This window comes from Aotus nancymaae, unplaced genomic scaffold (assembly GCF_030222135.1).
Source record: "Aotus nancymaae isolate 86718 unplaced genomic scaffold, 86718_ANA_hifiasm-v0.15.2.pri h1tg000002l, whole genome shotgun sequence".
NCBI lineage: Eukaryota > Metazoa > Chordata > Mammalia > Primates > Aotidae > Aotus > Aotus nancymaae.
Window position 1 is genome coordinate 21,284,367 of NW_026988413.1, and position 15,666 is coordinate 21,300,032.

General features: G+C 34.3%; 1 protein-coding gene and 1 non-coding gene across 2 annotated transcripts in view; one reads left to right on the plus strand and one right to left on the minus strand.

Moving 5' to 3' along the window:
* Positions 1–15,666, plus strand: part of MTPN (myotrophin) — a 57,640-nt gene that overhangs the window by 7,491 nt on the left and 34,483 nt on the right. The window lies entirely within an intron of this gene.
* On the minus strand, positions 9,128–9,234 carry LOC135274294 (U6 spliceosomal RNA). Its single transcript, XR_010342146.1, has one exon. It is a non-coding gene; the product is annotated as a U6 spliceosomal RNA (small nuclear RNA).

Below are 15,666 nucleotides of genomic sequence, written 5' to 3' on the forward strand. Positions count from 1 at the left end.
AGACATTTGACTTTTCCATTATTTTGAAGTAAGGCATGAAATAGGAATATAGTTTGGTGGGGTTTTTTTGACAATCAGTTCTCATACTATTGATTATTATAGTTATTCTAATTATTTGAACGATCATCTTTATCATAAACAGATTTCTTGCTCTTTTTCTGTCTAGACTAAACTAATGTAATGATGTGTAGTTTCAGAATATGTTTTAATATCAGATAGAGCCACTTTCTTGCTCACATTCTCTTTAGGATTTTTGCAGATGATTCCTTTACATATTTCCCCCATAATCTTAAGAAAAATATTAGGATGATTTGAACCTACTTAAAACTTAATGTGTATCTCTTAATAAGCATTAAGCATTTTATTTTTTTCTAGAATGCTGGGTTGTGTGATCTGTGGAACATAATACTTTTAATTCTTTATGAATCATCTTAGGATAGGAGGATGTCATGCATTGTGGGAATATGCCATATCAAAGATTTGAAACAGAGGAAGTGTGTTTAGATAATCAAATCACAGCAAAATTGGTAATTAATAGTTACTTCATGCTATTACATCAAAGGCCACTTTGTAATAAGAAAAATGGCTGAAAGTAAATTTTTTGCAGCAGTGTCTTTACTAAATAGTTCTGATAAGCTTAGAAGCTTGATTTTTTTTTTTTTTTTTTTTTTTTTTTGTCCACGGAAAATTACAGGTGTAAGGAGAAGCAGTGATTACTGAAAGGAAAGAAACCAAAACAAGCTGACCCAAGAAAGTAAAGGGCAAAGAGCCATATTTACCTTAAAGTTTCAGGTGCCCCAGGCAATAACTAATATGTATAAACTTAACCTTGAGTTTCACGAAAAGTTTAAACTTGGTTATGTTTCCCTTATTTACAAAGTTAGAGACATGTATAATATATTTTAGGAAGATTTCAATTTGACATACAAAAAATAATGAGGATTTTGATACTTAGACCTAAACTAAGTATCTGAAAAATATAGGTATTAAAAAAAAAAATTATAGGCCAGGCATGATGAGTCACGCCTGTAATCCCAGCATTTTGGGAGGCCAAGGCAGGAAGATCTGTCACTTGAGCCCAGGAGTTCAAGATCAGCCTGGGCTACATAGCAAGACTTCCATCTCAACAACAATACAATTGTAGGTAATAAAAACTTTACACATAGTACAATAGATGCTCATTATGGCACTGTCCTTTAGGGATTTGGAATTGCATTATTGGTGAAACCATAGCATAGAGGCTAAATGTGTTGGCTTTGGAATTAGATCTTTCAGGTCTGGCCTTCTTACTAACTGGACACTTGGGGTGAATTAAGCACTCAGAACTTGAGTTTCTTCAACTGGTGAAAGTGGGAATGATTATAATACCTGCCTAATAAGTGTAAACCATTCTTTTACACTATTAACATTGTGCCTGGCGTATGGTGAGTGTTAGTAAATGTTAGCTTTTGTTACTAATCAGCATTATTATAAATTTGATTAGAAGCAAAATTACTTACAGAGCAACTAGTCCACCTCCCTTATTTTATAGATAAGGAAAAATTAGGTGTGAAAGCCCTTAACCAGGATCATACTGCTAATTGGATTGAATTTTAAATTCAGTTTTCCTGAACTTGGATGAGTTTTCCCCCCACCCCCACCCCCACCCCCAGCTACACCATTGTGTTTCCTAATGAAGTATCTTATGCTAGCTCTTGCCTCTAATAAATTACTCTTTTTTGTCCCATGCCATCTGCTTGGCAAATTTCTTCTTATTCTTGAAGTTTTATATGCATGTCTGTTTTGTTCTGCATAGCATTCCCTGACTGCTTGTGCAGTTTATCGTTTGTGGGTGATGTCTAATATAGAACATTGTTGTTGGGTTTATGTTCTGTTGTAGAATTTCTTAAATTTGAGAGCTTATGGGCTTCTGACTTGACGGACAAGTTACTGGACTGGAATTTGAAAAACAGTGGCTTAAGAAACTCAAATCTTGGTCTGTGGGATATGTCTTTAATTTTTGAACGTCTAAAATGAGTTTCATCTTAATGACTGGTTAAGAAGAAAACAAAGGTGCATTTATAAATATGGATTCATTATTACCATTTAGTCACTTGAATAGTGCCTCACAAACTTGAGAATTTAGAGGTTCTTCTCCACCGCCCCTCCACCCCCTAAAAAGTATTCTGCAGATCTTTAAGCTACAGTGTTTATAGTGGGGCATTTGTCTCTTGGCAGGGGTCATAGCACTTGAAGCTTCTTCCTGTGCTTGAGGAGTTCCCTACTTATATTGTATGAATCTTAATCAAAGGCAAGGTCTGGTGCTTACCACAACAAAAGTCAAAAAGTACAAATAAATTGCTTTCTCTTGCCCACGCAGGAAAAGGGCTCATAACCCAAACATGACCAATTGGATGTGTCTATCTAGAGCTGATACAAATGCTCAGACACAATGAAAGATGTGGAATGGCAGCAGTAAAACACCACTTACCAAAAACAGCAGAAGTTGTGATGTGCTATTTGTAGCGTCTCTTCTGTGCTCAGGTGGTTCTTGTGACAGATTTTGATTTCACACACAGTCCCTGACAACCTTTTTTTGACATTAAGATGATGCAAAAGTGATAGACATTCAGTAGAAACTGTACTTCAAATTTTGAATTTTGATCTTTCAAAATCAACGCTTTCAAAGTCAAAATCATATCACTGCTAGGGATATGCATTATGGTACTCTCATGGTGCAGGGAGCCACAGCTCCCAGTCAACCACTCAATCATGAGGGTAAATAACTGGTACTCTGCCGTGTAGTGTAATGCCAGCTGTTTTTGCCCAATGGTAGGCTAATGTAAGTGTCCTGAGCACATTCAAGGCGGGCTAGGCTAAACTGTGATGGCAGGTTAGGTGTATTAAATGCATTTTAAGTGTAGCCCCATCATAAGTGAAGGAGCACTTGTATTTCTTGCTTTTAATACAAGTGTCCATTTACTAAGCTTTGTTCTTCATTCTTCCTAGCAGTTCTGAGAGGTACTTTTAATATTTGTTAATGTATTACATTTCTTAATCAGTCTGATTTGGTTTCTGATGCTTGAAATTAAGAACTCTATATTAAGTTTTACCTACTTATCTCACCTAATGTGCTGTGGGTTTGAAGATAGCAATTATCTTTGTATTCTCATTAGTTATCACACTGCCTGTTATCCACCATACAGTTTCCTTGCATTTGTATTTAATTAGAATTTGCAGAAACTGTCCCAAAGCTCTCCTTTGTTGTTTCCAAAGTTGGTTTACCATATACTGCTTTGTATATTAACAGATGTTCTTAGTGTAAATGATGTTCTTTCATTTCCTCCTTAGAAATAACTCTAAATTTTCAAGCTCTTTGTTGTTATAAACTCAATGAACTTTGTCCAACTTTTCCACACTGTTGTAGTGACAACAGTTGTGTTACTGTAACAGCTACTTCCACTTGTAACCTCTCATGACTATCATTTTAGAATTTCAATTAAGAATTTTTAAGACCGTACAGTCACACTGAAAGTAAAGATAGTTTTGTGCTTGCTTCCTTGTGAAAAATAAGAATCATCAGTGCTTTTACCTTGGTATTGAGAAACAAACTTTAAAACCTATACTTAATGCCACAGTACTTATAACACCATAAAAGCATATTGACCCTAAAACTAAGTCCTTAGAAAACATTTGTCATTATTTATTATTTTGAGGCTCTCTATAAGAAAGTAATTTACTCTTTCACTTTGGATTTTGGTAGACCCGAGTTTGATTCCCAGCCCTGTCCAGTTACTAACCTTGACCGTGTTATTTAATTTCATCAAACCTCTGCTTTGTGTCTGTAAATACGGATTGTGATAATACTCAATTCATGTTGCGTACAAGTTTTAAAAGATAATATAAATGTAAAATTTGTAAAGCAGTGCTTAATACACTGAAATTCTATAGTAAATATTTGCTATTTGTATTGTTGTCTATGTAGATCTAAGAGGAGGTTTAGAGAGGCCAATGCTTAATAGCATGGGTTGGCACACATTTTTTGTAAAGGGTCCGCTAGTAAATATTTTAGACCTTGGCAGTCACACAGTCTCTATCATAACTGTTCATCTCTGCTGTTGTGCAAAAGCAGTCATAGATGATATGTCAACAAATGAGTCTGTCTGCGTTCCAATAAAACTTTATTTACGAAAACAGACAACATTCTGGCTTTGGCCCGTGAGCCATAGGTTGCACACCTCTACATAACATTGAAGTTAGAAAAACTATGTCTAATAAACTAAATTTCACTTTTTTCTCAAGTTTTTGAGATAGAAAAAATTAAAATGTATAATATAAAACTTATTTTGGGGTCAGCATTATCAAAAAACATTATTCAGAAATCTTTATGATTGAAAGATGTTGAACTGGAAAAGTAAGGCATGGAATGCCGCATGTGGATAGACAGAAGAGAGAGGGAGGTTGAATGAAATTCTCTAAAAGGAAAAGCATAGAATTTCTATACTAAATTTGAACCTTAGGCAAGAGGCCTAGAATCCTGAAAACGAGGAATCATTACTTGTAAATATACAAACAGGAACTAATTTAGATTCTTAAACTGAAAGTAGATTCTGCAAAATCTTTTCAGCTGTATGAGATCATCCTTCACCAAAAACGTTCCAGAATTTTCCTCCCAGTCCTGTCCCTGGCTTGATTTTCAACTCCAGAACTGAAAGAGAAGGCTAGTTAGCAAGTTTTCACTGGTTCATTCATAATTCATGCAGGAAATATCATTTGAGCACCTACAGTGTCAGCCACTGAGATGAGTTTTCTTTGGTAGGGTTAGTTAAAAGAGTTAGAGAACAAACGGCAAATAAGATGGTCGTATGGGTTCTGATAAATTATTCCCCTTATTTAATACATTAAATGTGGATAAAAAGCAGGTATGCAGTTTCTTAAGATAAAGTCATATTTGGTTACAATATAGAGGAGAATCAAGACTATAGAATGTCAAATTCAAAATGAAAAAGAAAGGGAACAGAAGGTGTTGAGCACTTTCTCTATTCTGGTACATAATGAATTTATATTTATGTGTGTATATATATATAATTCAGAACTCATAAGGTTAAGCCTTATCCCCATTATCCCCATTTTTTTAGTTAAGGAAATGGAAATTAAGTAACTTACCTGAGATCTTACAGCTATCAAATGGAAGGACAAGATTTGAACTATGCCCTAACTCACTCCAAAAGTGTATTTGTTTTTCTGTCATTTTGCATTGACATATTTTAGATCTACAAGTAAAATACAAAAATAGAAAAAAACTGAAGATGGACTATTACAGTAGATAAAACATTGAAATTAACCAGCAAAAAATAGGGAGGAACATACAAACTTTGAACTAATAAAAATAGAAATTTCCAGAACTGAAAACACCCAAGATTGTAAAAAAAGGGTCCCCAAACTTCTGTGCAAAATTAGCACAACTGAAAGGCAAGAAACATTCTAGCTAAAATGTTTAGCTACAAAGATTTTTTTTTTAATCTGTAAGTTAGGAAGAATTAATTAATTAATTAGTAACATTAATTGCAAGGGTATAAAATCAGTTTACCTTTAGATTTCTTTTCTGATAGTAGCAGAAAACAGTGCAACAAGCAGTTCTGTCAGGAATAACAGCTGTGAAAAAAATAGTTTCAAGTTGTCATTCATGTATATTGGCAGCAGAAAAACAATCTTAAGAAAATTTGTATTCTTCCTACTCAGTAGATTTCTACAGATTGTATACTTTGAAACTTTAGGTATTGAATTTTTATTTTTGCCTCTCTTTCTCGCCTCTTGTCACCTTTTTTCTTTCCTTTCTTCTCTCTTCCCTCCCTCCCCTCCAACTGTGGTGCCATGAATTAGAATCTTGTAAGTGAAGCTACTTTTTGATCATGTGAATCTTTTTTCCAAATTGACATACTACCATAATGTTTTAAATGGATTTTCTTAATTTTGATAGTCTTTCTTTATATAAACACATGCATTTTGTTATTAAAATTTTAATTTTTACCATGATTACGCTTTTAAAAAATTCTATTTTGTTAGAAAATGTCTAAGTGTAATTAATTACTTCTAAGCCTTCCAAAGAAGAAAAATTGTGTGTATTTAGTAAGTAAATTAGCTGAAAACTAAAACTAAAATTTCTATAATTTGAATGACTGAAGTTGTCATTTTTGAAAGAAAAAATGCCAAAGTTGAAGGTTCCAAGTATATGTATAAGACCACCACCACTTACAAATGTATTGTTAGTCATTATTTAAAACGAGTTCATATTCATAGCTTGTAAGTTTGATGCATTTGGGAGGATGACATCAGCAAGAGAAAGTTTGCATTTAGTGCCATGTTAACGTTTCAGGAAGTATGTCAAGTAAGAGCAGTTGATTTTCTACTTTCGTCCTTTCAGACTTGCTTTCTTTCTATTGTGCCATCTCTCAGTTTTTCTGTATTGTAAAGTTCCAGATAAAGTATTATTGTATTGTCACCTTTCTTGTTTGCTTTGCCCCCTCAGTGGTAGATTTTACATATAAACCCATTGCTGTATTGTAATTTATAATTGCAGTATTGACACACTGATGTCACCAGTACAGTAATATGTAATTCTTTTTTGCAAAGTTATATCCTAAATAAGGACTTTTAATCTGGGGGATTGGGTAGGGAGGAGGACAGAGAGAGAATGTTAGGAAAGAACGGATGGTACTATAGCATTCATCTCAAATGGATCTGTCATTTTTAAAATATTGAATACTGCAGTCAAGGAATTCTGAATTCTCAGCGAGGAAGGGTAATAAGTTAGTAACTGAAATTATCGGGGACATTGACTCAACTACATAGAATTTTGTAAATTTAATAGTTTTGCTCCTTCCCACTGTCATGTGTTCAATATTTAATTTACATGCTGTGGTACAAAGTGGTTCCACATATGCTGATTTAGTCTACTATTTGTTAGGTAGCTTTTGGGACATTGATCTCTCGTGACAGTACAGTATGTACTTCTGCCTTAGAACTCAGTGGCAGCAATGTGTACCTATCTTAGAGATCAAAGGAAGAGTATTGTTTCTTTTCACCTGAAGAAAGGCCTAAAAAACACTATCTGTAGGAGTCAGATGGCCATTTCATTTAGAAATAGCATAAAGAGTGCTATTTCGTTGTAGTGTTTATTATTCAAATAAACTTAATGCTCTGTAATAGAGGCCTGTAAGAAATACTAATCTAGTGAATAACCCCCACCAAGCCACACTATGGAGGAGCATGTAAAAGATTTTGCTTTTGAAGAGAAAGTCTGGAACTATTAAAAATATACCACATATTTGTTAATACGTTTATGTTTCATATTAAAAACCAGTTAGGAGAATAGGGGAGAAAAAATTGAAAAAAGCTGGGAAAAATATAATGAACAGTGACAGTCTTTTAAAATCCATGTAATTTCATATTGATTTAACTAACCACCTCCAGATTGGTTTTTCACAGATTTGGTTCTGTCCATAAGTAATTCTTGCCATTAACAGAATAATTAACCTTTATTTTCAAAATGATCTGTAATTCTAGTATTGAGTTTTCCTTGCTCCATCAGTAATTTAGGAGATTTAGTATTGGTTTGGTTGTATGTGTTTTGTGTGTTATTTTTGTTCATTCTTTGAGTTATTATGTTTACTTTGTGCTAAAGCTTTTGGTATTAATTTTGCTTTATTACACTAGGATTAAATAATGGGTTCTGTAAGGTTTTAAGACTTTGGAATATTGATGTTTTCTTTGTCCTATTTTAATAATATTTTGTTAATATTCAGTGAAATAGTAAGGTACAATTTCCATAGAGTAAAAAGTTTGATATACATTAATTCAATCTCATTAATTATTAATTATGCCTGCTATGTCCTATGCCTGCTATGTCCTTACCTGCCAGAGACTGAGATGATTATGATAGTCTCTCTGTACTGTGCTATTTTTGTCCATTGTTTTCTTACCATTCTTCAGATTATACTTTTTTAATGTATACATTATTAAATGTAGACTAGCTTATACATTTTTTAATGTAAAATGAACATCTTTCCCATTTACTTTTTTTGCTTTGAATTCTACTTTATCATGTACTAGTATTATTCTTCTTAGCTTCTTAGATTTATGTGCCTATTATATTTTTGACCATTTAAAAAAAATTTACATTTTCATATTTTGCTTTTGAGTATCTCTCAGTAGCAGCTTCTGGTTGGAAATTTGTTTACTGTTCTTTTTGTTGTTTAACAAAATTCAGAATTCTTCTTTATCTTTAAATTTGACATTAAGAGCCTAGCACATTGAACCTGTAGTACCAGCTACTGGGGAGGCTGGGGCAGGAGGATTGCTTGAGCCCAGGAGTTCAAATCCAGCCTGGACAAGGTAGTGAGATGCTGTCTCAAAAAAAAAAGGGGTGGGGGAGTATATATTTCATACTCTCTCCAAACATCTGATAGTTTATCTCTGTAGTCCTTTGGAGTTCAGCGCTCTAGGGAAGCCACAAATATGAGACCAGCCTAATTTAAATTTTTTTGGTGTTAATGTGATTTTGACTTTTTAATTTTGGGGATCTTTTTCCTTTATCCTTATAAAAAAGAAATTATAAAACTGTATTTTTTGGAGGGGGGAATATCTGAAGTTTTGCCTACGATACAGCAAGTTCTTACAATTTATAGGCTCAGGTCTTTCCTGAGTTCAAAAAACTTTTTAGAACTTTCTATTCCCATTGTGGTTATGTATTATTTATAAGTTAGAACCTTACACTCCTTATACCAATCATCTTTTTCTTTAAACATTTGTACTACTTTATCACCTCAGTATTCTGGGAAAATTTCTTAAGCTTGTTCACAAGTCTTTACTTAATTGAGTTTTCTTAATTTGAGTAGTGTTTCCCAACTTTACTGACTTTGTTACAAATTTTAATTTTGCAATTGCAATTTTAATTTCCTTGCTATATGTCACTTTCTCTGCAGCTCCCCTTTCCTGTCAGCCTGCACCTCAGTTTGTTTACTTTGTGTGTTTGCCTGTTCTCTTCTTAAGACATTCTTACTCACTGAGCCCTTGTCTTTTGGATTGCATTTTGATTACTCTGTAGATGTTTTCTAAAGTTTGTTTTTTTTTTTTTATTAAAAACCAAAAAAATAGGAACTGCTTCATGAATTTGCATGTCACCCTTGTGGAGAAGCCGTGCTAATCTTCTGTGTATTGTTCCAGTTTTAGTATAGGTGCTGCCAAGGCAAACACTAAAGTTAAGTTTCTTATATTAAATCATTTCAGAGGTGTGTATTTCCTTAGAGGTTTTTTTTTTTTTCTTTTTCTACTACATTTTAGAGGAAAGAGTTTTCAATATATTTCTTTTGCCATATGATTAGTTTTTATACACCTACCTCCATATTGGTTTTCTTCTGTTACCTATCCTTTATAAGGGGAAACACTATTCAGATTTAGAGTGTGCTAGCAGTTAGGATGTACGGATTGCCTCTGACCACCTGTTTATAAGACCACCGCCACTTACAACCTGTTTATGTACTAGAAGAATCCTTGTGCTGGTGGTTTTGTTCATCTGATCTTTTATATTCTCTGTTGCCTAAGGTATAACTTCATTACATTGTTTTTTAAAAAATGAAATCATAAAGACTGGAAAAGACAATCTGTTTTATTTTTCTTAAGAAAAATATGTTAGGCTTAGCCCAAGCTTTACCTCTTCTTAGTAGCTTTATTAGACCCCTCCTAGGCTGAGCTACATCTCCTTTTCTGTATTCCCAAAACAAAGTCATAGCCTGTACCGCAGCTTTATCACGTGATAAAATTTAATCACATGATATGAATGGTTTACTTGTTGTCCAGCTTTTTATGGTTACAAATTCCTTGTAAGGAATGACTGACTATGATAATGATGAGTGACTCCTTTTTCATCATTATCTCAGATGCTTACCACAGTTCCCAAAACTTTATAAGCTATGAATAAATGTTTCGTGAATGATTGAGTAATCAAATTGCTATCTTTTGGAAAATATTAGAATAAACCATCTAATAAGCATGAAATACTAGAAGGAAAAAACAACTTGGTATTGTAAAGAGGAAATTATACCATATAAGTTTGATTTCATCTTGTTGTTGCAGTAAAGCAAGAGGCAATACACTAGTTTATCTTGATCTTAAAAAAACAGATGTTCCATTAAAAAAAACAACAACAACAGATGTTCCCCTTGAATAATACTGACAAACTAGAAATATCTTCCCTTGCTTGTAGTACTGTTAAAAGAGCAAACAACCGACTCAGTGGTGATAGCCAGGTGGCATATACTAAATTCTAGGGATACTCCCCATACAGCCAGTAGCATTGTTCTCAGAAATTAGATCTACGACATGTTCTATTTAATATTTAATTTCTCTTCTCTGTATAAAAAACAATTGATGGCACACTCACCAAATTTTCATGAGAATAATATCTGCAGTTCGATTCAGTGAATTTTGCCATTTATGTTCTTCAGAGTCAGCTTAATCTAATTCTGTACTTTACATTCTAACATCTTGATCCACCCATGTATAGGTTTCAGCAGCAAAGCCAGGGATAGGCAGTGATTGTTAGTGTTTACACAGAGTACCAATGAACCCATGAGTACTTTTCCCCCAGTCTCCAAGGTGAAGTGGTGTCTGTGACCCAATTTTAGGGACATTAAAATACAGAAAAACTTGTGCTTTGGAATCAATGAAATATGGAACTATTATGTACTGTAAAATAAGAATTTTAATGTTACAGGGTATTTGATACTTATTATATGTCTGGAATTAGAATAAGTAAACTGTGGCATATCCATGTGATAGAATATATGTATCTTTCAAGAATTATGCCTCATGTGAAAGAATACATGTGATTACAACTTTTTAAAGCAACTATTTTTATAGAAAATAATTAAACAGAATTAACAGCAGAGTGGTAACGGTGGTTGTATTTTGGATGGTAGGCCTTGCTAAAATATTACCGTGTTGGTCAGGCTGGTCTTGAACTCCCGACCTCAGATGATCCACCCGCCTTGGCCTCCAAAGTGCTTGGATGACAGGCGTGAGCCACCACGCCCTACCCTTTTTTTTTTTTTAAGCTAAAATATTTTTTAATTTCCAGATTTTATTTTATAAGTGGTGGCAGTGGGGTGGTTTATAACACTTACCAGGGGATCATTTTGAAATAATTCATGCTATACTAATTTCCTTTTTTTAAAGTTTCTAGACTGTTATAAAGGTAATCCGAAATACTTCACTGAAATTTTAATGTTTCAATGATATCCTTTAGGGAATGATGGGGAAGGATGGTTGGATGAAAGTGTCATGAACTAGATTAGGGGTCCGCAGGTGATAGATCTCTCTGACCCATTAGTGACTCAAATTCAGGATAATAACAAATCAATGAAAATATTTAGTTGCGTCACAGTGTGTTGTGACTGCTAAACACAATTAATAACCTAATGCAAAAATAAGAATTGCTTGTGCCATGTGTCTGCAAGGGATAGAACCAGAACTTAGAAACAGTGAATTTTCCAGTACTGAGAGCAGGAATAGACTGAGCAGCAAGGTTCTGAATTGCCTTTCATTAGAGATACTCAGTTACAGGTTGGGCAGTCACAAGCAAGTATTAAAACATAGAATGGGTGGCTGAATTAGATGACATTCAGAGCTCCTTCCAACACCAATACTGTATGACTTTCAGAGATCTTAATAAGGTTTTAAAAACGATTTCACTTTGTGAAGTAGTAGCTGTTTGGTAGGCAATAGGTTGCCTTGTGACAAAGCTGTTCTAAGTGACTATAGGATTCATTAAAATAAGACTGCTGTGCACAAGTCACCACAGACATGTAGGCAACATATAAACAAGTAAGACATTGTTGTTTCATTGTTCTTTCTTTAATCAAGTTTTTATTAAAGTATATAAATAACAAATACCTGATCAAATAGAGGTCAGTGTAATGAGAGACATATAAACAAGAACTATGAGGATTAAAATAAGGGAATTATATATTGAGAATATCAGGAAAATGCCAATAATATTTAATTTTTCTAAGTTGAAAAATCTGTCCAGTGCCCAGTCCTAAAATACCATGTGTGTTAGTCTGTTTAGGGTTGTTAAAAAGGAATATCTGAGGCTGAGTACTTTATAAAGAACAAGGTTTATTTGGTTCATGATTCTGATGTATAGGAAAGTGTAAGATTGGGACCTGCATCTGTCAAGGGCCACAGGCTGCCTCCACTCACGGCAGAAAGAGAACGGGAACCAGGTGTAGAGAGATCACATGGTAAGAGAGGAAGCAAGGGAGGTTAGAGGTGCCAGGCTCTTATTAACAACCAGCTCTCAGAAGAACTAATGGGTTAAGAATTCACTTACCCCGCACCCAGTGAGAGCATTAATCTGTTCATCAGAGATCCACTCCCATGACCCAGACATCTCTCTTTAGGCCCCCACCTGTAATATTAAATTTCAACATGAGATTTTCTGGGCACACATCAAAACTATAGCACTATGCTTTGGCATTGGAACAAATGATATAATAATTAGGTTCTCCTCCAACATGGAACTCACCAACTACTCTTATTTTAATTTTTTAACACTAAGAAGAATTCAGGTTAGGACCAAGGAAGACTCAGAGAAGCTAATCTCGGGTTGCCAGAATGTAATCTTAAGACCTTTCTTGGGTTCCATTTGAGTTAGAATTTCACATAGACTTTCTCCTTTCCACTATAATCTCAATCCTCCTCTACACTCTTAAAGGCATCAGAAGTCAACCCATCCTAAAGCATTTTATGGTCTCTATGGTGGTTTCAGATAGAGTGTATGTATTTAATTTAAATTCATCACCAGAATATACTATGAAGTAGTAGTGTTTCATATTTGTATTATGTATAATATTAACATATTACATGTGTTACTTGTATTACATATATGGAATATACCATATTTAGAGAAAATAGCTTCAAAGCAATTTAGTATGTTTTAATATAATACAATGTAGGTTGTGTTTCAATAACTGACAGACTTCTTGTTGCAATGAAAGGAAAGAGTAAAGGGAAGCTTTGTTATTTGCAAAGTAGAGACCCTTGACCTAGGCAAAAATGGTTATGGTAATAGTGTTGAGGGTGGAAGCCAGATTAGAGTCCACGGTGAAACACTGGAGATAGCAAATACAGACAACCCTTTTGTAAAGTTGAGCCCTGGAAGGGAGGAAAGAGAACAGTAACTGAAGGGCGGATGTCAAGTCCAAGGGGAGGCTTTTGTGCTGCTGTTGGCTTTTTTAGTGAAAGAGCTGTGAATGGCACATGCCGATGAGAAGGAGCCAGTAAAACAGGAGAGGTTGAAAACACAGTCAGGAAAAGGAATAAACATGAAGTTTTCCCCCAAAAAAAGAAGAAAGAAGGGACAATATACAAAACATAGGCGAGGGATGGCTTTTGATAGGATGAGAGGATGGGTCACTTGCAGGAAGGTGTGATAGAGGGAAGTTCCTGAGGGAGATCTTGTCTGAAGGCAGTCTTCTGTATAAAGAAGGATATGGGCTTATCTGCTAAGAATGAAGGGGAAGGAGGAGACAAAAGTCTAAGGTCTATAATAAGTAGAAGAGGTTTAAAATAGTCTCTGTGGCAAGTGGAAGAGCCAGAGGAAAAGGAAAACATGGTAACATTTCCATCTGAGCTAAGGAGCCTGTTAAGATTATGTATCTCTCTTCTCTGTCCCCAGAATCTGGGAAAGAAAATTAGGGTTTGATTTTTCTCTGTAGCTGGTAATGTTTTATGAAGGTAGAATGAAAATTACAAAATAGGTGTCTTTATCTCTGGTGATATCAGTAAGGCCTAGAATATAGGCTGCAGGCAGGAAAGAAAGGATCTATATAGAGCACTATCTTCTCCCTATTTCACCACCACAAGTTGAACCTACCACCCATCAGGACTGCTGAAAACCTGGTGAAATTGTCATTCAGGACCACCCCCCCGCGAAACCATGTGATCTGCAGATAAAAGACAGCTTTAATTCTTCCTTTCCAAAATGGATGCCTTTTATTTCTTTTCACGCCTGATTGTGCTGATTAGAACCTCTGGTACAACATTGAAGTGGTAAGAACAGACATCCTTGTCTTGTTCCTGATCTTAGGAGGAAAGCTTTCAGTCTTTTACCAATTAAGTATGATCTTAAATGTAGGTTTTTTTGTAGGCCAAGGAAGTTTCCTTCTTATCCTAGTTTGCTAAATTCTGATGAGAAATGGATATTGGTTTCTTTTTTAATCCATTGAGATGATCAATCATATGGCTTTTACTTTTTGTTTGTTAAAATGGTAAATTATATTCACTGACGTTTCAAATGTTAAATCAACCTTATTCCTGGGATAAACCCCACTGGGTCATAGTATATTATCCTTATTACATAATGTTGGATTAAATTTGCTACAATTTTGTCTAAAATTTTTCCATTGCTTTTCATGAGAATATTGGCATATAGTATTCTTTTCTTATAGCAACTTTGTCTTGTTTTAGAATCAAAGTAATGCTGAACTCACAGAATGAGTTGAGATAACATCCCATCTATTCCATTTTCAGAAAGAGTGGGTAGAATTGGTATTATTTGTTCACTTAAATGTTAGTAGAATTTACAGTGGTGCCATCTGGAGTCTGAAGGTTTCATTGTGGGGAGATAATCTGTAGTCTGATATTGGCACATTGTGTATTCACTCTTTTCCTGATGACTCTTGCTAGAGGTTTATCAGTTGTATTGATCTTGAAGAATCAGCTTTTGATTCCTCTCATTTTTCTGTTTTCTTTTTCTTTGATTTTTACCCTGATCTTTCTTCTTTTTTCCTGCTTATTTTGGATTTAATTTTTTTTCTAGTTTCTTATGGTGGAAATACAAAGATTATTCATTTGAAATCTTTCTGTTTTTCTAGTACAGGCATTTAGTGCTATAAATTTCTCCGTAAGTACTGCTTTGCTAAGGCCCTGCTGACAAGGTATTTTTTTTCTGTCAGTCACACAAAGCCTTTTCATTCTTGTCATCTTTTTGTATGCTAAAATAAGAATTGTAATGTAAATCTCTGAAGGGATAAAGGAGAAAGTTTAAACTCACAACCCCATTTGATAGGCATTTTGCACTCGTATTAAGAGTGCAAGGGAGGATGTAACATTTTGATTCATGGAAGTATCTTTGACAAAGCCATCTTATCGATGACTTATTGCACGTATTTATTTGCTTTGTCTCACTCTAAAGACTCGTCTAGTTAATCCTGTCCAAGTAATATTAACAATAGAAAGGAAATGTTAATAGAGGAAAACTAATTTTATCTGAATTGTTAAATATTCTTTGCCTCAACATTTTTGCAGTTTTGAATAAAGACTAAGGTTGTATGGCAGTTCGCCCTTACTATTTAAATTTGATTTTGAATATAAAACATGTTACAATAAATAATGTCTTTAATTATTTGTATTTCAACCATTGTGCAGAAACCTGCCTTAATCCTATTTTGAATAATCTTTTCTGTCCAGTATAAGTCAGTGCCAAGAATCCACAAAAATAATAGTTAACCTTTATTAAATATAATAGCCTTTATTATACATGTGTTAAACAATGTGTCAGCACTATGTTAAACACTTTGCATAGCTTATGTCATCTAATGAAACACTAAAACCCTGTGAAGGGTA